A 24093-nucleotide genomic window follows, 5' to 3' on the forward strand; every position below is an offset into this window, starting at 1 on the left:
TGTTAAATTGGGTTTGGCAGGCATCACCAATAAACGGAGAAGTGGAAGAATCTGATGATACTGGAGATGCGGTCACCATCGCTGAATGTCGGGGTTTGCGAATATAAGGTTGCGTCCTTGCCGAAGTGCTTTTCTTGCGGGTAGAAACTGTTTCCTCAGGGCCTTTATTTTATGGGGAATTTTCTTTGCCTTTTTGTGTGGGCTTTTCTTTTTATGGGGCTATGACCTGGTCTTGACACCTTACTCTTTTTCTTCTTTGGGGTTCGTTTTGACTTTTTGGGGAGTGACTTTGTTTTCTTGGGTAAAACTTTAGGGTCATTAGGATCCCATTTTAAGAGGGAGCGAATGATGACACCTCCTAGGGAACCACTCCAGTTTCAAAATGATTTGCTTTTGGTTTGAGTGTCGATGCCAGGATCGGCAAGTTGCGTCAGGGTTACTTTATTTCTCTCAAAAAAAGCGTTTGATTTGATGAGGATTGTGAATGATGCCTTGCAGTAATTCACGTGCTGTCACCGTAAACCATCGTAAGACTTCTTTGAGACTGGATTCTAAGATACGAACACTTATTTGTGGATTTTTTTCGCGACTGATGCCGTACAAGGCACGAATCAATTTGACGGGAAGATGAGACTGAAGGGATATCATGTTGACTCTATGTGAGACAGATCCAAAGTGTCCGATGTTTTTACTGTTTTTTTTTTGTTAAGTCGACGACGGGGACGTGTACATGACAGGCCATCTGTCTTGACACCAGTGGTGAAACAATTGGGTACGAAATCGCAAATAATCGGGGGTGGGTATAAATCCACGACTAAATAGGCATGACGGTTTTAGTGCCATCTTCGTACGCATGAGTCAGCCAACGTGTTCCTAACTGTTTGGCTAAGACTTGTACTTGCGATTTATCTCTAGGGCTTTTAAACAAGACCACGTAATGAGCACTGAGACTGATGGTGCGTTGGGCTTTACATTGTCGAAACAAATTTTGAGTAATGTAAATGACAATGGCATTACCGTGATGCCCTTTGCGCGTAAACCACAGTTTAATTTCTTCTTCGTCTTCTCTTAACATGTCGTCTAAGATGACCAGATGGGTCTAACTGGGGTCAGACACGATTCCGTCGTCTTCGCCATGAAAGCTTCAACAAACACGATGGAATCGCCTTGACTTTCTCGCAAGAGGCTGTACGCCGATTGCTATTCGTTGTAACACCACACGATTCGTTGAGGTGGACGATCGATCAAACGGTGTTTATGTTCGATCAAACGTTTGAGAAATTGGGTTTTGCCTGAACCGCTGGGTCAAGCAATTGACGTTTTAAAGGGATGGCGATGATACAAAGCCTCCTAACTTGCACCATCTAAGAGTTCGTCGATGACTTTGAAAGTGGAGGAAGAGGGAGTAGAGACGGTAGTGGTAACAATAGTGCACGGAATGTCACTTTTGACACGAAGACAGACAAGACAAGAGTTTTTATACTTTTTTCAGTACACGTTTATTGTTTTTTTTAAATGGAACAACACGAAAGACAAAAATACATAAAAGCCAAACGGTTAAGTACAGCGATAAAATACACATCAAAACGATCAAAGTGGAATATAAACAAGTCACCGTACAACATGATCTTGGTAACCAATGTGTCCTAGGGACAGTGTGTAATGTCTTTACAGTCTCTACATTAGGTACAGACATACAGGTGTCCTCTCTGAAAGGTCTTTCGGGAGTGTCTATGACAGTCTTGTCATGAAGGGAGTGATTGTTCTCGGTGACGGGTTCTTCTTCTACCACTGTCACTAACACAGGTTTAAAAGTTACTTTTTTCCTTGAACGTTTGAATTGAGGATCACAACTCTTGGGCCTAATTGGCCACTTCTTTGGTCCAAGCCTCGTAACCCCAATTTGTCCAGTCACGTGCACCTGTCCAATGAGGGCGTAAGTCACAAGCTACACACATATCGTCATACTCATCTTCAGTACCTAAAAGTTGACGAACCTTTTTTCCCCGTAGAGGTCGAGAAGTATCCAGATGAAAACGTAAGGCTTTTAACAAAATGAGTCTCTCGTGGACATTTAAAGGGGCCACTTTCCCGCTTTATTTGGTGGTAAGTACTGTTCGTAAAAAATAAGGAATCGGCTGATAAATGAAATCCTAGAAAGGAAGTCGCTAAGACATACACCACACGTCGACCCCAATTCAATGAACACAGTTCTCGTAATAAGTGTTGGTAATCGTCCACTGTCTGAATAGTGTCATTTATTTCCTTTCACGGAATCTGTTGTATCACGAGTAATAGAGGTCATGGCAAGGTAACAAATGTTTATACCCTCTTTGGTGTAAGGTAATAAGAGTACGTTTTGAACAGCATCGGATATTTTTTAGTTTCATACCAAAATTGTTTAGTCACTAACTCAGACACCACACGTAGTACATAAGTTTCCTCCTGAACCAAGATTTCTTGGTGTGAAAGATTTTGGTAATCCTCTAACTGGTCCGTTGGAATTCAGCGTATTAGGATCACCTTGTAAGTATAATGAGTGGCATCGAAAACTTTATGAATCTCACGCGATTCATCAATGTCTGACCAATGAAACTCTTTGAAATAAGTAAATGCTCATTTTGCCCTTCAGGTGCCAGTGGTTCCTAAATTGATTAGGTGACGGATGCAATTGTTCTTTGTGTTGAACTTGTATGTTGACCAGCTCTCGGTAAATGTGTTCTCTTAACTCCACAGGCAGATCACGAATGTTCTCTTGTAAAGTATCCATCCAGAGATTACTGAGGTTGTCCCACTAAAGGTAGGTAGTGACAATCCGGAGACCATCGAGCATGTTCCAGGTAAGCCAAATCTTTCTGCTCCCACTGGTGTAGTGACACACAACAACTGAAGCACTTGACTTTATCATCTTCACCCAAGTAGAAAAGTCCGGCATTGGATAATTCTTCGGTGGTATGTCCTCCCAGATATTTAGGCCATTTTTCTTGGAAGGTTTGGAATCGACTTTCAAAGTCGCAGAATTCAGGCAAACGCACAGGGAACGAATATTTGTCTTTCACTGGCTCATTTCGATGAGGATACGGTGAAATCCGTAGGAGTTTGCTCAGTTTTGGATATCATTCGTAGGGTGGTAGACGCATGGTCTCGCGTGGAGGTTGACATACACCATGAAAACCAGTAAAGAGTCCACGATAACGAGTGGCATGCTTTCGCATTCGTCAGGTTTGACACGCACATCATCACTTTCCATGGTAGGTGTCGTGGTAGTAGTAGTATTAGTTACAACAAAGTTCCTATGATGTGGTACTGCATCGCTGAGGTCACATCGTACGACATCGCACTCATCGCAATGCACAGCATCGCAAACCACTTGAGAATCACTGAACTTGAATGATGTTTGTTTAAAAGGATTCAACTTTCTCGTTTGTTCTTGATAGTGACAATGAACAATCAGTCTTGGACGTTGTCCCTTTTCATATGCTGATCAATATCGACGTTTCCGTACGGCAAACTGAAGTGGTTGGGAAGCCTCATTCGCTTCAGGCACACGATTTGATACAGTTTTTCCAACGGTCGACCGACGATTTGGTGAGTGGGTAAGTGTACAATCTTGTTTGGTTCGTATGTAGTCATTTTAAAGTTTCCATCCTGTCCACGCTGCAGGGCTTCTCTTAATACGACAAAGTTCACCATTCGACTGTTGCGATAATTGAGAGTAAATTATTTCACTTTACACTCCGTGTGCACTTCTCCTTGTTTGTTCCGTATTCGTAGCCGTTAATTTTTAGGACCGCCACTAGCAAAACGTAGAATCTTGTCGTCGGGGTATTCGTCTGTCCAGGCTCCTAAACGGTCTCCTTCGATCCAGGCGATCGATGAAGATGCAACTGTAATTGTTAGTTTTTTAGTCAGTTGAATAGTTGTTTGTATTTGTATTTGTCTGTTGTTTGTGTTATCTCTGTCTCTGTCCCGCCCAAACGTTCTAGGTTTTTTTTATTTTATCTCCGCTCTTTGGTCCCGATTGAGGTCAAACCCTTGCTACATTGTTGCTAATCGTCAGTACCGTGACGTCACCTTACCTGTAATGTATTTTCCCACTGTCCCTAGACAGACCCAATACATTTTTGTCCCTCTATAGACCCACCCATGTTACAATTCCCTATGATAAATTCCCAGTGTCCCTAGACTGGCCCACAATGATAAATTTCCCATTGTCCCCAGAGTACCGGGATCCTGTTTTTAATGGTAAGTCCCATTGTCCCTAGAGTGCCCCACAATATATTGCTGGTGTAGATTTATGGGCTTTAGTTGCACTATACAGTATTTTAATTCCTCAGTAGCCAGCTGCATGAGCAGGACTGTAGTATATGCTAGAAAAAAAGAGTATCCATGTTGTTCCTGCTCAGAAATCTAGCCAACTTCCGATGATATTTTCATCGTGTGTTGTGTTTTTTGGATGGTACTGTTTTACGTGTCCGTCGAGCAGTGTGAATAAATGATACTAGAACAGGGATAATCGGTTCGTTTTCTGCTGACGATGTGGATTGACACAAATATTGTAATCCAAAGAATACTTGATGTAGGTCTTAACTCAGGTGGATTAGCAAATGGGATTTGAAACTCTTCGAAGTCTATTTTATATTTCTCTTCCGTCCCCTTGATGACGAAGAAGAAGAAGTAGGGAGGGGTTTTATTTTTTCTCATCAGGTCAGAAAACATTTGTCAAGCTAGGCTGGCATAATCAATAATGAAGTTGAAATAGGAGAAAGAAGAGATGAGTCGGTCACAGACTGAGGTTTCGTGAATAAGTGCGCGTTCTTGATGTAGTACCTATCTTTTTCGAAGGTGAAGTTTTCCTTTTAAGTTTCCTTCTTGGGAACTAATTTTGTGAACTGACAGCCACTATCTTTTATGTCTGTCTGGGCTTTTGGATAGGACTTCCTTGTTTCGGTTTCAGATACTCGTGCGCGTACCCTGAAAAAGTCACTTGACACGTGTCATCCTGTTGGCATTATTCTGTGGTAGGAAAAAATTTACATGTTTGGTATATTTTTAACAATTGGTATCCACGATAGAGAGCATCAAACAATTCAACACTAACCCACGTTCCCGTCAAGGCAAGTTCTTGGTAGTCTTGATGACAAAGTTGGTGTTGATTATACGTTTCAGTACTGTTAGGTATATCCATATCATGCATGTACATTATTTTATAATAATAATTTGTAAGATTCATATAGTTAATGACATTTTTGACTGAGCTGTACTTTTAATGAGCCAAGTATAAATGCGTACGTCGATTTCATTCATAAATTTCAAGGTCCTTGTATCATGTTCAAATAAACATGTGATCCAAGGAGGACATTTGCTACTGTAGAATGGTCAGACTGCCCTAGTTCGTGATTGGTTAAAACCGAAATAGCTTATTGACTGAAGATGGGACATATGCGAAATAACTAGATGATTCACTGAAAGCTTGTACTCATATTCTAGTAAAATATTGCGTTGTTAGCTTAATATATAAGCAAAGAAGAACGTGAAATTCTCTTTCTTAGAGTTGATATTAGTCTGGTAAGAGATACAGTGATGATCTTGATTTATTTCATTTAATCATTAGTTAGAATTGCAATAAAACAAATTTTACAGTGAAACTCTTATTGCAAAGCAAGAGGAAATCTCGATGAAAAAGAAATAAACGTCAATGCAGTAAACCAATCACTGATGTTGTTGTCTTGTTATTTTGGGGTTTAACGCCATTTCTCAGCACAAGATATGCGGCCGGTATAACTGGTGGAGGAAGAACCAGGTTAAACTTCATTAAGAACCACCAGCGGTGAGATGGCAGTGGTCGGTAAAGGCGACTGTTTTAGACCACTCGGCCACTCAGCGCCATGGTTAACAAAATGTTGCTTAACGAACTCGATGAATTTCTGTTCGAGGGGAGTTACTGAACACTACAAGTTGAAATGGGGGATGCTATACTGAAAAGAAGAAAAAGATGTAAATGACCAGCGGTACTTTGGTCTTGGTGAAAGGAAGTTAAAGACAAGAACAGGCGATACTGTGAAAGACATCAGGGTCATTAAGCCGAAAATGTCTTAAATCAGGGACGACCAAGAACGAATTCCAGTTGCTATCTCCAAAATGTACACCGAACTCAGGCCAGCAGACTTTTGTAAACCAAATTGTCCCATCTGTATTGCGCCCATTACTATGCCAATCACAACTACAAGCATAAAATGGTTTATGAAACAAATATTAATTAACTTGAAGAAAAGAATGAAAGAAAAAGCAAATATGACAGAGAGAAGGAAATTGACAAACACGAGTAGCAGGAACGACGAAAACGTTTCCCCGATTGATATGCAAATACCCTGCCACAATAATGTACAGTTTATAAATAGCTACTCAAATATCAGTGACCAACAGCAACATTTTAATTCAATTACCAGATCAACACTAACACCCTGAGTAATGATGTCAGCACCCAACTTGCAACAAACATATTTCAGACTAAACCGTGATGTCAGCACCCTACCCTACAACAAAGAGATTTCAAACTGAAAAGTATCAGACTGTACTATCTCAAGTTCACAAACATCTAACATACAGCCGAGTCATATTACCAGCATCTCATTCTAAAGATCAAGCTTCGCCTCGCAGAACATGCTTGTTACGAACCTCCTGTAAACAATAAATGAAATTCCTAACTGTGTAAGCTTTTTTCAAAAGTTGACTTCTTAATCTGGGGACCTGCAACCGAAGCGTATGAGAATTATAAAAGTGATACTATCAGTCGACAGTCACGACATAAATGGACTGTATAAATGGACTGTACTTACGGTTAAATATTTTAATTTCTTCTTGTTCCTACATTATTTTCAGGTTCTGGTTTGACTCAAACACTTTGTTGCTTGATGCAAACTGTCACTGTTCATGACACAGAACGCTGAAAGTACGACGTTTGCATTTACATTGCTAAAATCTTTTAATTCATTTTTGAACCCCAAGTATCACACTAGACTACTTATAACTTTTGAAACTTTTGATATCATAAAGTGCTTTGAATACAGAAGAAAATAGATTCATAATTTTTTACATTAATAGAAGAACATCAAATGCTGATTGTTGATTCATACATATTGAACGATATTAGAGAATATTTGCAATCCACACTTCTAACGTAAAACATACTATAAAGGAACATTTTCTTTGCATACATACATACATACATACACACAGGGGCTCGCATCGTCGTTTACAATTTACCTGTCATGTATGTACTATGTAATAAATACAATGAATAAGGGATTTATTATACAGTACATGTATGACAGGTAAATTGTAAGCAACGATATGAGCCCCTGTGTACGTATGTAGACAGATATTAAAGAAGAAGAAAAAGAAGAATACATCTCTTAATTCATAACTTGAAAAATAGGTATTTCATATTTTTGTCTTGAAGAATTAAGATCGTTCCGGAAATATTATCGGTTTTGAGACAGTTATCACCCGTATCAATCAACATCCGGTGCTTTCAGGAGGTATTGGATTTCAGAAATGTGATAATTTCCTCAAAGAAATTCATTAGCCTTGGCACTTCCATGCATATTCTTGAATATTTGTTGAGGTAGGTATAATGCATTATATATTTTACATATTTATAAATATTATCCTTTACGTCGATTTTGAAAACGAGATTTGTGGACCGCGCGAAATCTGAATTTTGTCATCCGCATCTTAAGTCGAAACGATGCCAACTTACCTCCATTGTTTAATGGCTATTGGTAACACGAATAGGATTAACAGACTGAGCGGGTGTGGTACACCTAAATATCACGTATAGTACGTAATAAGTTAAATTTTTTAAATTATTAACTTAAAAATAATGATATTTAAAATAAAAATGTTTTTGGAGGTAACCATTACTTTTTTAAAAGTTTGTAACTCCAGAAGAAATACTTTGCACCCTGTCAACTTTTACAAGGTAGAATGCCACAAATGAAGCATTTGGGCTAGTATGACTATCTTTTTGATTCTGCCAAGTTTTCACTGTTTTTCATATAAGGTGTTTTAGATTTAAAAAAAATAATTTGTTCCTAAATTTTTACCCTCACAGTCTGATATATTTTGATTTGTATTGTTTCTTAAACTTATTATCATTCATTTAAGTTATTTAATTGAAAGGAAATATTCTGAATCACAATCCTAAGATATTTGAAAGTTAAATTCCTGACTACCACTTTCATGGTACATATACACGTAACAGACAAATAACACTTTATTTAGCTTTATTTATCACACCACAGGAGTCTGGCGTTTTATCAATAAAGTACAATGAAATCTCTGACAACACAAAATCACTTTATTGGTACTATAAATTAACACAGGATTTGTATAATTAATAACAGGGTTCTCCATTGCATTTTGAAAGTTGCAGTCAAGGACTCCTTCCTTGGAAAAGGTTGCAGTCCAGGCCCAAAAAATTAGAGTACCAATAACAATACTTTTTTCCTATTTGATAATTCAGAACACTGTGTATTGTAATGTCCTCCTGTTTGTTTTTTTCCAGCTGATCCTAAAATCTTTTTTGGGGAAAAATTAGTTTTGAATACGATACAAAAAATTTAAAAAAAAAAACCCAACAAAATCAACAATCAAAGGGTTGTAACTAGGGGTGAAATGATATAACTGTGACGCGTATCAATACAATTCACAGTACAAAGCCTGTGATATGATACATATTGATACACTTGATAGCTTTTCCATCTTTGAAAGATAGGTGGTGCCACTTTATGTATGTTGATGTACTGGTTGTATTTCCAGTATGCAGATTACAGACAGGGATATAGTTATCATATATTTATGTGCAATTCTCACTCATGACAAGAAAACAAAAATACTTTCAAACAGACTACTTGTTGGTTCTCAGTGAGTTTTATTTAGTGTTTCAGGCTATATAATTGTGCCTCCATTTGTTATGCACTGCATGAATGCTTTGAAAACATCTTATTCCAATTTCATGTCTAACTGACACTTGGAAGACATTACGATGCTATGTTCAAAACAGAAGAAATAAAGCAATTTCCACATGTAAAGAAAATCTCATCTGGAACAAATCTGGGCATGGGATTGGGGATGAATACCAACAAAATCTATCACATTGTTCTTCCAGCATATGCAAAAGACTGCTGTGGCCACAAGTATTTGTATTTATTAGTGAAGAAGGACAACTATTGACAACACCCAGATCTGTTCTATAATTTTTATATTTTTTACACAAGATGATAAACTTCAGCTGTTTGAAATCTACCTTCCTTCTGATTCAGTGGTAATTTTATTTATTCCATTAGCACCTTCATCCACTAGTTAAACATCTCTGCATAAAAAGAGAAATTCCAGATTTGTTACCCATATACAATTTAAGGAGAGATGCAGCCACAATTTTATCTTAAGTGGGACTTCACCATTTATCACCGAAAGGGAAGAGTAGAAAAGAAGGAGGGGGAGGATCAAATAGTCATGGTCCAATATTTACCTAACACTTCAATACTATTTAAGAGCTCTACTGAAATCAAAATCTTTAAAAGATGTCACCTCTAGTTGTATAGTTATTGATCTTTGAATTATTTTTGAGCATACTCTGTTCCTTATCTGTGTATGAATATTTTTCTGTTTCTTTCTGAAAGGGCATATACATAGCTAGCTTTGTCAGTTTGAAAATTTTGGGAAACTGATCTTTGTGGCTGTTATTTAGAATTTTCCAGAGCTCATGGATATTATCTTTTGGACACATCAGCTCCAAAATAAGAATCTGTCACTAGCACAAACTTACTTCTGAATCATTAGTTACTGACTGCCATGCCAGATTTCTTGTCTGATTCATAATGCTGTATTAGGGATTGTAGTCAATTGATGCCATAGTCTGCTTGTGCAGACATGTGTATTCGAAATAAATATCTTAATTTCATTTTTTTTTTCATCATTATTTATTTTGTTTATCCTAACCCTGGTATGGATATATGGTTTTGTAGCATATGATTCACGAGGCTAAATTGATTGATACAAAATAAAAAAAATTGTCTGTATTTTAGTCAGGCTCAGTATTCTGCCCTTTCTACATTTAATTTTGAAATACCGTTGCAAGGGAGACTGACCGTCATGCCCTCTATTTTTTTCCATCCAACATGAACATCTGACTCATATTTAATGACATTTTCGGGCTCAAAATCACTCACTGGTATCTCTGTTAACAATTTTCCAGCTCCAATAATCCAATATACTTTAAAACTTTAAAAATTATTGTCATCATCACTATCACCAGCCAGTATCTGGCAAACAAAAACATAATGAACCATGCTGGGAATCAGACATTTGGGGTTTTCTAGGTGGCCCTTATTTTATACACCAATATGTAAAACTTCCATTTTAGCAGGGTTCACACTATGCCATAATGCTTATTCTAAGGCACTATGTGCCAGTCAAATTTAGTTTAACAACCATTTTTGTCATGCTTGAAGACCCCAGATGATCATGTGTAAAAGAGTTACCTGAAAGACAGATGTTGCAACAAGAATGGTTAAATAAAAATGGTATACTTCATCAAGCTCATTTTCATATGCAGGACTTTCAACTAATTTGTGGGAGTTCTCACATATCACTTTTCTCCAAGTGTGCTAATTCATACATATTTTGCATGATTCATGCAATCGCACACTCTGACAGCATCTATATCAATGACTTTAGAGTGAAGTTTCTTGGTTGCTTTGCAAGTACTTTCTGTCTGTCATGTAGTGAATAAGCTACACTGTTTGCTAATTGGAAGTTATTATTTAACCTAGACTTGGAACAAGCAGTAACCACCAGTAAGATTTGAACGTAAGAATTTTCACTTTGTCACACACCGGTAGTGTAGCTTTCAAATGGACCAAAGCAGACAAGATAAAATTTATTGTTATACTTTGCATAAAATTTGTTATTAAATGACGTGTAATTACTTCATTATATTCTTTATGCTCATGGAACATGTTTGGAATGTATCCATGCTGCTGAACATGCTGCTGGGTTAAGATAATTAGAATGGAATTGGGGGTGGGAGCAGATTATGAACCATGTCACTTTTGTTTGCATTTTCAGATGGCATGTGAGTATTCTCAACAGTCTTTTTTGTTTTTACTAATAAAAATGAGTGCCTAGGACTGCAAATGCTGTTTCAGATGAATTCTTTGTTTAAATAATAAGAAGGCAAACTAATAATAATTATTCATAACTGCTGAAGACTAAAATAACTTATATAGGTAAGTATCGTTTTGTATTGATTCTCCTTCTCTTGTATTGATGTGTTTCATTCCAGCAAAAGTATTTACGCTTGTATTTTAATTTTTAAAATTTTTTTTAGAGTTTCTGCTTCATTTAAATCAGTCCTGACAAAAAATAAAGAAAAATATATCGACCTACCATAATTGTTTTCAATGTAACAAGAGCCACAATTTATTTATACATATTTGGCCTTATAATAAACAAATGAAAAAATTATGGTTGTGATGACCAAGATAACTGTAATTGCTTGTGATGTTACAACTGTAATAATTCTAAACACCTTTACACTACCTTTCTTTGATATCTTACTCTATTTCACCAGTTTAATTCCATGCCTGGTTAATACATTTTCCAAGACGTTGGAAGAAATAAGAAAAAAATGCCCACATCCCATTTCAATTTTTTGTTTTTCCATTGTTACATTAATTTTTTCTTAAACTAACTTTAACAGATTTCTCCACAGTAGGTTTATGATTAAAATTAGTAATTTCTGGTACTGGCTTTCTTTGGGTTGCCATTGCCTTTTTCCTCACCCAGTCAAAACATCAGTTACAGGAAGCTGATAATGTGATGTTTTTTATCTCATTTTTCAGCCTTTGGGACTGTCCTATTTCATGAATCTTTCAGCCTCAATGGGATTCTCTTATTTTATTTATATATATATATATATATATATATATATATATATATATATATATATATATATATATATATATATAAGCAAAACTAGATGCATCTTCTAGTTTCTGTTGTGTAGTCTTGCAAGAATTTATGGAAGCCCTGTGCTTGGCACCAAAGAAATTATATCAAGTTACTATCAGAAAAGTACATATATGAAAACATGATTTTTCTCCCTTTTAAAGCGGATTTTGTCTTTTGTTCTGACTTGAATCAGATTTTTCTTGATATTGTCTGTTTTTTTTTATATCCTCTCTGATCCAGTTTTTTAAAAACAGTCTGTCAGGTCCCATTCAGCAATGACCCTTGTAAATCTTTCACTCCATATATTAGTTAGCACATGACTCTAGTTAAGAGTATTCTGATTGGTCAAAGGTTTAAATTCATATCAACAGGATGTGTCCTGTGGAGAAAAAGACAAGCGAATGTATGGGATTATTTGTATATAGTTGATGTACTTGGGTGTTTATTTTACAAATTTGTTATGCAAAGAGATAATTATAATATATTTGCTGCAAAAATTGACAAATTATTGTGACTTAATTATGATGTGAACACTGACATGCACATGAAATAACTTCAGCATCAATAGTATTGGAGAATAAATTCATGTGACAATAAATATTGTGAAATTATTGAAGTCAAGTTAAACATTTTTGGTAAGTTTATTAGTTTTTCAAATGATTATTTTGGTTTGTTTTATGATCATAAGTTGCACCAGAAGCAGTTTTTTTTATGAGTGTAAAATATGTTTTTTGGCTGGGGGCCTTTGGAACCCTGGATTGTGGAAACTGCTCCTCAAGACCCCAATTGGGGAGGACTCCCAAACCCTCCTTAAAAAAATTTCAGCTTTTTTTATGGAAGACTAAAATCATGTCTGATACATGATAATTGTACAAATATGTACATGACACATATAAAAAGACTTTATAACGATTTATGTTGATTAGGAACTAGCAGTAGATTAACAGGTGTCTTACTTTATCTCCTTGTCTGCTAAGATCTAACTTGTGCGGATTCACCTAATCCTAATACATTCGCTTGAACTTTGTTTGCTTGCACACTGTGTGATTGATAATATCTTTGTAGAAACTGATCAAATAAAAAAATGCACCTGACTACAAAAACTTGTGTACTGAGGTTTGGCTCTTGGAATTTTCATTCATCAAAAAATAAAAAGTATGTATACCTTAATGTCGATTTTGGCATCCTGAAGAACCACCACTATACAAAAAAAATGTCTAATTCAGCCGTAATGCATTTTGTTTGAATTATTGTATTCTTTCGCTGTGTGTTTTTCTGAAAGTTTTTTAAAAAAATACTTCTGAATGCTGTGTCCATCAAAAAATGGTTCAGTTGTATGTTATATCCCACCTGGCAGATGTGGAGCCTGAAGTCTTGTATGAGCTTGTGCCAAATAAAATGGAAATTTTTTTATTTTTCTGGCAGCAATTTTGAAAGAAAATCGTCCAAGAATGATTAGAGATAATCTATCACTTTGCTATTTGTTGGGAATGTAATGCATGTGTGGAGTTTGCAGGTAGGCCATTACATACCAATATCATTCTCATCCTATAGGAGACTCAAGATTGCCTAATTGCAGTACCAATATTTTCTGCATTAATTATGAAATGTTAGGCTGCCAGTACAGCTGGAGCTGGGAAGATGCAAATTCATCAGCAGCCTATCTTGTGTAACTTTGACACAACCATATGTGAACGTGTCTCCCAATAATTGTTCACTTTAAGGCTTTTTTTGGAAAAATAAAGTTTTATGGATCTTTTACTATTTGCCTGCTATTTAATATTATTTCACACTTTTGACAGATTTATTTTCAATATGTACTGCAATACACTGTCCACTATTACAGTACGTCAGAATACAAAAGTACTGGCAATACCCATCCTTTGTAACAAGCTTTTCTGTTGCCTTCCTTATAAGGACCACCTTATTTGATGCAGTGTCATGAATTGCTTGGTATTTTCTGCTGTCACGATTTTGAAATACTGCAATAATATGTATAAGTGTATTGAATTTTTGAAAGGTAAACTCTTCAATTAGGACTTTCTATTTACTGTAGATGATATCAAGGTGCTGTGGATGGAAAAAGATATGGGAACCGTGAATCACCATGTTGAATAAAGCACAAGAATTAAAACACTGAGCTAATGTCCACCTTTTTACATGTTAACAAATAAATAATGTATTAGCATTGTTTCATCCCATTTGAAAATTTAAAAAAAATCATAGGTTTGATAAATATAAGAATGGTATCTGTGTCCACATTGAGTATGTATGGATGTAATCCTTCCATGCAAGGTTGATCTAAATGACAAGTCATGTGACCAGTCAAATAGTTTGTGAAATGACTGAGAATATCCAGGCCTCAGACCACTAGTCACTCCAGCATGCTTGTTGCCTGCCTATCAGAGCATTTTGAGCACAGTATAATCTGACAATAACTTGAAAGTTTATCTGCACAACACCTGAAAACAGCTGATTTTACGATTATTAACAGTGGGATTTCTTATTTCTGAAACAAATAAAATAAGTCCCAAATCTTGGCACTAGGTTTCTAAATATGGTTGAGGATAAAATTCAGGTGTTTCAGGCATTGCTTAAGGGTTTGGATGCCAAAATCTGTGTAAAATTGTGTACTTTTAATTTTCGGTATGTGCAAATTCCAATACCCAAGTCCTCAGTATGCAAGTGTTTTATCTACAAGTGTCTGTTTTGTTTTATCCATTTATACAATGCAAGTATCAGTTAATTAGTGGGCTATCAGAATTTTGAATGTAGAGGGAGTAGGCTAGGTCATAGCGATCTGTTAATTGATTGTTGCTGACTTTTTATTGTTTGATTAAAAGACTAATTACATGCACATCTGCTATGCCACCTCTCTTTGATAAGATCCACTCAACGCACTTTTAATCCAGAAAAAATAGTGCCAGGATGTTGTCTTCTTTTGTTTTTCTCTGGAATAAAAGCTGTGATGTTAATTGTCAGAAGTCAGCATATGATCAAAAGTGATTCAGTGTCATGTACTTTTATCTCTGTTATTGAATATCACATGGCAACTTGAATTTCTTTGGTGCCAAGTGCAAGGCTGCAAGTAAACCTGATTTAGCTGAAGTGTTGAGTGTTTCACCTATTAACCTATAACCTCAGTGGCTTGTGAGCATGGTTTCTTGTCACATGAATGTGTCTAGTATTACATTCATCCATCTAGTCTTCTGTTACTCTGGTAACCCATGCTCTTTTTCAGTATTTGGTTTTGTATGGATCTTCTTGAGTTACCACATTATATGCCACCCCATAGACGTTAGGGTGCACCCCCCTCTTATTTTCAAAATACGTTTGCCTTTCAGGTAAGTCTTATGTGTCAAGTTATAACATCTATTCAGTGTATTTTCATTTCAACATATTTTGCTTTGTTATTGCGTGTGTCTGCATGGCTCATAAGTAACAGTAAAGTTAACAACAGAATGTCTTCCTTATTTAAAAAAAACCCCACTGGATAGTGAGAAGAAGAACTGTCTTTATGATGTAATTCATTTGTGTACCCAGCTTGGGACATCTGTAGAATGGCCATTTATTTTAACTATGGTCATTTATTTTAATCAGGACACCATATTTTATGGACATTATGCCTTGATATTCACCAGAGAAATGCAGGGGTCAAGTTGGACTTGAAATTTAGGGAGAAGTGACATCTTTTGGACAGAGAGAGCTGAAAAGAGAAATGGGAGCAAAGCAAGAAATATATATATATATATATATATATATATATGTGTGTGTGTGTGTGTGTGTGTTTGTTTGTTCTCTTATTTGAATTATGCCCTCTATTTCCCATTATGCATTTCTGCATTTAACATTGGTTTTAAGCAATACTTTAAGTAGAAAAGAGTGCAGTAAAAGTTGTATCTTGTAATGAATTGTAACTGATAGTTGTAACTAAATTACAGCATTTTAATTGCAAGTTGGCAAAACCACCCTAAATCAAGAATTGTTTTGCTTTCTGGAATTTCACTATAAAATGGAAATTGTAAAGATTTCTAAACTTGTTTGAAACAACCCCAGTACCATGTACATGAGAGCAAACACACGTCTTCAGGTCATACTGTGTATCTTAATATCTTTATTACCAGTGAAACATTTTTGTCACTATTCCTAGACAACACACTGAAGTATTAAAGTCAGTACATGAATGAACCAAACCCATATTTCCAACCGAATTGATACAGCCATTATGTAAGTGCATCAGTTTTTAGAAAGAGGGGTTTACTTAATGTAACTTCCCTCTTTATCAGTTTAGTTTTGCCCATCACCCCTGGGGGGGGTATAGGTCGCCCACAAAAGATCGCCAGAGGCTTCTGTCCTATGCCATCCCCTTGAGCTGACTCCATGTGTGACCCATCTTACTGATGTTTGCCTCAAAATCGTGTCACCAGGTCATAAGTCTTCCAGAAGAAGACCCTTCCTCCCTCAGGCTTTTCAGTTTCTGGTTTTTCTATTGGCGTTTTTGTAGAAAGTTTGGTTTTACAGGGTCGGGTTGCTAGCCCCATGCCCAACCCTCCTCCTTTTACATCTGGGCTTGGGACCGGCAATGGTGAAGTTTGCTCACTTTATAGATTTGCTATAACATTCCATTTATAAGATTTCAGATTTAAGATTTTATTATTTGTCTATGTACTTGCAGTAATGTTAGGTGTTGGTTAAGTAGTATTTGCTTTTGTTTGGTTGTATTTTCACAAAAATGAGTGTAGTCAGAAAAAAACTTTGACCTTAAAACGTGTCTTGAATTCCACAACTTAGCATTGTCCCAAACATTTCTGGCCTTCATAATTGCATTTTTTGGTTATGTCTTCAATAACATGAACCTCCTCACCAAGTCACATTAACCAGGAAGGCTAGAGGTATCACATCATTCAGGGAAGATAGACAATCTCGTCTCCCCTCTACCAATCATTAGCACTATAGCACCTACTCAACACTTTAAATTATGGGATGTGATGCAGAGTGCTTCTATGCCCTCTCCGCAACTGAATGCCACAATGATGTTCAGCCATTCTCTGTCTCAGAGTATAATGCTGGCGATGATAATGATGCTTCCTTGTGGACTCCAAGGAGTTTGAGGTAGAAGCAGCACCACAGACTCCTCCTAACAGGCCCACTCCTCCCTAACATTTGGATGATGAGGATGAGGTCTGTTTTTTAAGGAAGTAAATGAAGTCTACTGCCACTTACCCATTTCTTGTGCCTGAAATCATCTGGCATACAGTCAAAGAAGATCTGTTACATTTTGGAACAGATCTCAGGGGTGCAACATCATCCAGAACTCTTGCTTTATCTCATTCTTCCATACTCAAGGAAATCTCTCCGCAGGCAAAAATGTCACTCGACAACATTGATGCTGGTGTCTGTCTGTCTATGTTGAGACCTTGCTCTTTATTGCCAGTTATTGGGTACATTTCCTAAGATGTCCTAATCACCCTCCCCAGTAGGAAGCTGGTTCACCCAAAGTGGGTGTTTGAACTGGAGCCTGGGCATGCTTTTCCATCAAACCAATTGAAGACATGGAACAGAAAGCAAGGTTACTCATCACTATAGCTTCACATGATGAATCTGCAGCATTTAATATGCTAAGAGAGGCCACAATGAATCAGTCACCCATCAATTTATGCTAGAATTTGTGGTCAGTCCAGGTATGTGCTTTCTGTTGCAATGGTATTATTGGTGGAATTCTGTACATCCGCTGTGGCATTTTATTGGATTCCACAAAGATCTTGCTTAACTACATGAAAGATCTTTTAAATGCTGCTAATTTCAAAACCATAGTGGCTTCTCAAGGCTTCCTTCACAACCATTACTGGCCCATGGCAATAGGCTCAGAAGGGTGTTAATGTGAATCACCTCAGAGGCCATCTGCCATTTTGTCTGAACAGATGCTCATCCCAATATTTCCTCCTCATCAATAATGATAATATATTTGTCTAACTTTTTATTGGTTTAGAACTATTCTGATTTATTCTCCACTGCCCTTTACAGGCATATCTCCTATATCTTTCTTCATGCAGCCAGTTAGCGTGCTGAACCATAATCCTGTTTGACCATGAAAACCCTTGTTATGACATAGAGATGCACGGCCAGTCAAATAAATGAATCTATTTTTTATGTCAGTTCTTAGTGTTACATTTTTTTCTGATATGCAGAAAAAATTTAATTGAATTGCAATGAGTGATATTCATATTAAATAATTTAGGGTTCAGAATCAATGCTGATCCACAACTGGAGGTCAATGATTTTGCCTGCAGATCACCGAAAAATCTTGCCATCACTAATCTGTTGGAGCGGTTTAAATTTCCACTGGTTGGTATCATAACAGCTAAGAGTGGTCTTGTGTGGGATATATCAAATAAAACTTAAAGTTGTTGTTGTTGTTGTAGGGTTTAACGCCATGTTTCAGCACACGATAGGCTATACATGGCGGCCAGTATTAATGGTGGAGGAAGAACCTGGGAAAACCCCGGAAAGAACCACCAACCCACGAGTAGCTACTGGCAAGCTTTCTCACGTACCCACATTGGCTGAATCGGAGACTCTAACACACGCAGAGGTGAGATGGCAGTGATCCGTAATGGGCCCCAACTTGAGAAGTCATTCCCTTTCGAGGTTAATTGACCTCGTTACGGTGTTAATTGAATGTCTAGCAACATCCTGCACTTGACTAAGTTCAAAAGATACCAGTGGCAGAAATTGTGACGTGTTAATGCACACATCAAATTTGGTGATTATCGTCAAGATAGACTTCACACATATGGGACTTGGTCTGGTGTACTGGCCCAAACACTCAGGCTAACTAATGACCAGTTAGAAAAGTTTGCATTGGATATCTCAAATAATAATCCAGAAATATACAGGGAAGCATGTTCTAATATTTATATCATTCTCAATTATTATTATTATTATTATATTATTATTATTATTATTAAACATTTCATGCATTCTGTGGTGACAATCGGAAAGATGTAAATAATAATCCAGAAATATACAGGGAAGCATGTTCTAATATTTATATCATTCTCAAGGAAGAATAGTCACCCTCTATAAATAAAGCATTATTATTATTATTATTATTATTATATTATTATTATTAAACATTTCATGCATTCTGTGGTGACAATCGGAAAGATGTAAAAATCTGTGCAATGTATGCAGCTGCCATCAAAAACTTTACAACTTAGATGATGACAAGAGTGAGAGCAGTTGTAAAATATGATGAAGATAAGAGAGCAAGGAATGCTGGGAAAGTACATATAAATAACTGAAGTTTGACCCAAGGAAAGACCATGTGATGGTATATACTCTGCACATAGTATTCAGAGAAATACAAAAAAGTTGGGTTCTTCATTTGTTGGTGGGGATAATAACTTTGGTCATTCTTAACTTATCATACATTAAGGATTGTAACCCAAGAGATGCCATCAAGCTGTTAGACTAAAAAACAGAAGGACAGAGGTGAACTTTCAGTGAAATACATTTATTGTTTTGAGTTTGTGTTAATGAATAAAAATACTGAATTAGAAGCTGAGCTGGCATCTATTTGATTTTTGCAGGATCAGCGAAATTTATGCAGGATTATTAAAAGTTTGATTATAGTGAAAGTGATCCAGTTTGTGTTAATGAAAAAATCCAAATTTCAAGCCCTATTAATCTGATTAATATTGAGATTTGCTAGTACTTGCAATAAGTGGTGTGCTGATATGAGGTTATATTCTGTTGACCTTCTGATTCACCAATCAAATTTAAGCTTTCATATTTCTTAAAGTGATCAGTGTGATTCAGGTACAGACAATGCTTCCTAACATAAAATGCAACACTTTGTCTGATTGGCTAGTAAAAGGTAAATGGACCAGGAGCTCCAAATGATAAGAGAACATGAACCTTTTATCGGTGCCTAACTGTTCTCCATTTTATTGGAGATCTTTTGTAATAAGATCGTCTTGTTAAATATCTAGAAAAAAAAATGCTGGGATTGTCCTTCTCATGTTATGGTTATTACACATGAAATATCAAAGACTCCTCAAACCTTTGTAACTTGCCTGTCTCAGTCTGAATGAATAACTGCAAGGATTTGCAATTCCAGCTTGATGGTTTACTTTGAATGCTATTTAGAGACTGACTAAATAAACAACAAAATGCACTAAATTGATTTTATTTAATAGCAGTGTATTTTCTTTTTTTACATGGAGAAGCAAGGTATTTAACTATCTTCTGTGTACTGTGTAATATAAGCCATGGATTTTGTGAAAGGAAGTTATTTGTGTAATACTTATGAACAGTTGTCAGTATACTTATGAACAGTTGTCAGCATAAATTTTTAGCGCTACTGGTCATAGAGAAGATGAGCTTATGGTCTGTTGTCTGATGTCCATCCATCTTTTAGCACAAAGTAGTTATCTCTGCTCTGCCAAAGCTACTTGGAGTATTGCCATAAAATTATGCATGCATTCCATGGTCCTAAATAACAATGGTGCACATCCATAATGGCCACCACAGTAGGCATTTTAAAACTCTTGTTCTAGTTGCTCTTTTAGAATGGATGGTTATAGCAGCATGGGTTTCACTGAAAGACTTATGAAAGTCTAATTGGACCTAAATGAAAATGGTTCCAATCTGACATCTAATATGGTTACCACAGCAGTCATTTTGAAAATCTTATTACTATTCCTTCTGAATGGATGGTCATATCAACATGCAGTTTTCACAGCTGGTACTAAATAAAACTAGTACTGATCTTAACTCCAAAATGGCCATTATAACAGCCATATAAAGAATCGTATAGAAACTTCTCCTGAAAAGAAAGCTATATTGACCTTGAGTTTTCACTAGAAGATTTGTGATGTCCAGTTGGTCTTAAATGAACATGGTGCTGATCTGACATCCACGAAGGCCAACAAACTGGCCATTTTGAAAATCTTGTTATTGCCACACCTCTTCAGTGGATTGTCTGATCAACATGAGGTTTTCTCTGAAATACTTCTTTGATCTCTACTTGGTCCTAAATAAAAATGGTGCCAGTATGATGTCAAATATGACCATCACTGCAGCAATCTTGACAATCTTTTTATTGCTACAGCTTGAAAACATAGTTATCTCTACTCTTCAAAAACATTGTGTTTTTACCAGTAGGCTTCATATGCTAACTGGTTGGTCCTAAGTGAAAAGGGTGCCAGTGGTACATCCAATATGGCTGCCGCAACAACTGTCTTAAATTCTTTTCACTACTTCCCCTGAACGGATGATCATTATGAGATGGGTTTTCACCAAAAGACTTATAATGGTGTCTACTTTGGCCTAAATAAAAGTGGTACCAAGCTGACATACAGTATGTGTACCACAGCATGTTTGAAAATATTGTTGCTGAAGAAACATCAGAGTGGGTTTTAACATTAACACTCGACAGTTAAAAGGAAGAAATGGTCTTATCTTGAATTTCTAGAAATTCTTTTTTGCCCATTAGAGCATTAGTCCCATCAAGTAATGCTTCTTTATTTTGTCTTTATCTTGATTCATTCTGTAGATAAATGCTATTATGTTTACTTCTGTTGAATCATGTTCTCAAAATTTGCAGATGATCCACAAACTACCCAGGTATACAGATACTGTACAGGCAGCTGCATGTAGAAAGTAAAATAAATCTTATGTCACGATTCATCTGCATTGAAGTTTCATAAAATGTTAATAAGTCCATTTACTTTGCGTGGTTTAGATATTGATATGAGGTAGTTTTTAAGTTGGAGGACAATTGGGAGCATAAGAGAACCAAGAAACTTGTATGGTCTTCTGTAATGAGAAGGATGCACACGGTTATACTAGTTGTTATTTGGAATTGAACGTACTTTATATACATCTCACATTTGCACACACCATCAGACTGACAACAATAAAGTCTTGAAAAGTTAGGCTGGTTAGTATATGAACTCGTATACTTTAAGACTCCTTTTTTCTGAATATAACATTTACTTTCGAATATCACGCAGATTCAGTGTCACCCAGATATGCCTGATGGGTAAAAAAAAAAACATCATTCACAGCGCCACAGGCTACTGAGAGTTTGATGGACCCCAGTTGTAACATGAAGAGCCCCACACAGCCATCTTTTCAGTCTGTCACACATGTATATGGAATATTAGAAGAAAAAAAGATATAGATTGGTTAGTAAGTGGCCCTCAAACACTTTGACTGATGCAATGATACCTAATTATACCTTTGCTGGAGCCATAGTTTCAGGCTGTTGCATGAACCATTCGCAAACTTGATATTGCATTAATTTGTAGAACTTGTATTCAGACGGTTAGAAAGTAGGTAGTAGGGACTTGCTTTCTTTGGACTGTTAGTAAGGTTTTTGAATCATTTATTGGCAGAGCAGGTGAGACATTGCATTGTACACACATTGTTTAAGAGCATCCAGAAAGTATATCTGTTCTTGTTTTTTTTTTCTTCTTCGTTTTATAGATTTTAATACCTTAATACTTTCAAACTCCCCACACTGTTTTAACTTACCCACCCAAAGAGATCTTGCATCACTCCCAGTTAAATGGAGTAATTCTATTACCAATGGATTCCCATTCTAGTTGTATAAATTTCTTTGAACATGAAAGAGATGATGAAATAAACAAGAGATTGCATAAATTAATTATACACCATTTTGAATGCCCTGTTTCAGACAGTGGTAGGGATATACAGTGTTTCGCTTGTCTTTCAAACCCTTGTTAGGTTTTCAGGTACTGTAGTGGGGATTGGTATTCCATAAACACATTTTTGTTTGTTTTTTTTTTCTTCTCTCTATTGCATTAACATGCATTGATCAATTTCTTTTGTGTAGAACATTTCACATCAACTTTAAGGTAATAATCAGAAAATAAAGTTAGAAAAAGTCTAAAACTTGTAATGTGTTAAGGCTTTGTCCAAATTAGTTGGACATTTAAATTTGTGTGTGTGTGATTTGGATTTGATGTAGCTTTAACAGCTTTCCAGTCATATCACTGATGTCTGCAGTGTGGCAATTTGTAGTGAAGGCTAGCACTAGGGCATCATACCGCAGACATGTAGCATCATGTCCCACTGTCAGTTATCCTGACACCAGTCCTATCTCTAACCTCTAGCAGCAGAGAGGGTGAACAGACCACTTAAGGGAGTGGTCACCCTTGTGTTTGGACCAAAAAAAAATAGTGACCCTTCATAGAGGTCAATACCACGTCTACGATTATTGTTTGTCCCAAACAGAATTGTAGACGCCTCCTCTCTGCTGCTATCCATGTTGTAAAGAAATTTTAAGTTTGATGAATATTTTTCTTTTCATCTGAGTCATGGGAATCTTCATCTGTTTCATCTTTATTTGTTTCATCTTTATTTGTTCTCTGTTTCAAGTAATATTCAAGTTCTGATGGTGGTTTTTCTATTTTTGGATTTATGTTCTTTCTGTGTTTATAATATATCATCAAACTTCTGTATCGATCTCCACCACAATTTTTGCAAATCTGATATAATCCTCTAACGCCGTTGTTACATCCAACACAACTTCGTGGACCAGCATGAAGATTTTTCTTTATAAGATAATTATGTTTCTTGCAATATTCTCCACGACAATTTTTATCAGGTTCCTTGACGCAGCCACGCACAGTTGTTCATTATATTAATGATATCTTTTTAATTTAATTTAATTTTATCATCACCCCTGTTACCCAAATATTTTATCAAGACCCACACGATATCTTGTTCTTGGATCATGTAAATTTATTGTTATAAACCCATGCGGAGTAGCTTGCGCTCGTGAGAAGAAATTTTTGAAATTAATTATATCCATGTCACCACCACACCAAGTTTGATGAATATTTCTAAGTGTGTGTGTGTCTACGCCATTAAACACAACTAAAATGTTGCAGTTGTCTCTGATCACCTTCGGAATTTGTGTATATCGTTGAGTAACATAGATCACGTCTGTATTTTTATGTCTACCTCGGGAAAATATTCTGGCTGGATTTGATTGTTTATCTAGCATTACATCGTCGTATACAACTAAATTATTAATAAATC

At 36.3% G+C, this 24093-nt stretch overlaps 1 protein-coding gene across 1 annotated transcript in view; it reads left to right on the forward strand.

The window, feature by feature from the left end:
• Positions 1-7545: 7545 nt before the first annotated feature.
• Positions 7546-24093, forward strand: part of LOC149776045 (uncharacterized) — a 162875-nt gene continuing 146327 nt past the window's right edge. The window contains exon 1 of the mRNA XM_089942257.1: positions 7546-7627. The gene's annotated coding sequence lies outside the window, so the exon portion shown is untranslated. The remainder of the gene's footprint in view (positions 7628-24093) is intronic.

The sequence above is a fragment of the Sinohyriopsis cumingii genome, chromosome 18, assembly GCF_028554795.1.
Source record: "Sinohyriopsis cumingii isolate HCF-2022 chromosome 18, ASM2855479v2, whole genome shotgun sequence".
NCBI classification, from domain to species: domain Eukaryota; kingdom Metazoa; phylum Mollusca; class Bivalvia; order Unionida; family Unionidae; genus Sinohyriopsis; species Sinohyriopsis cumingii.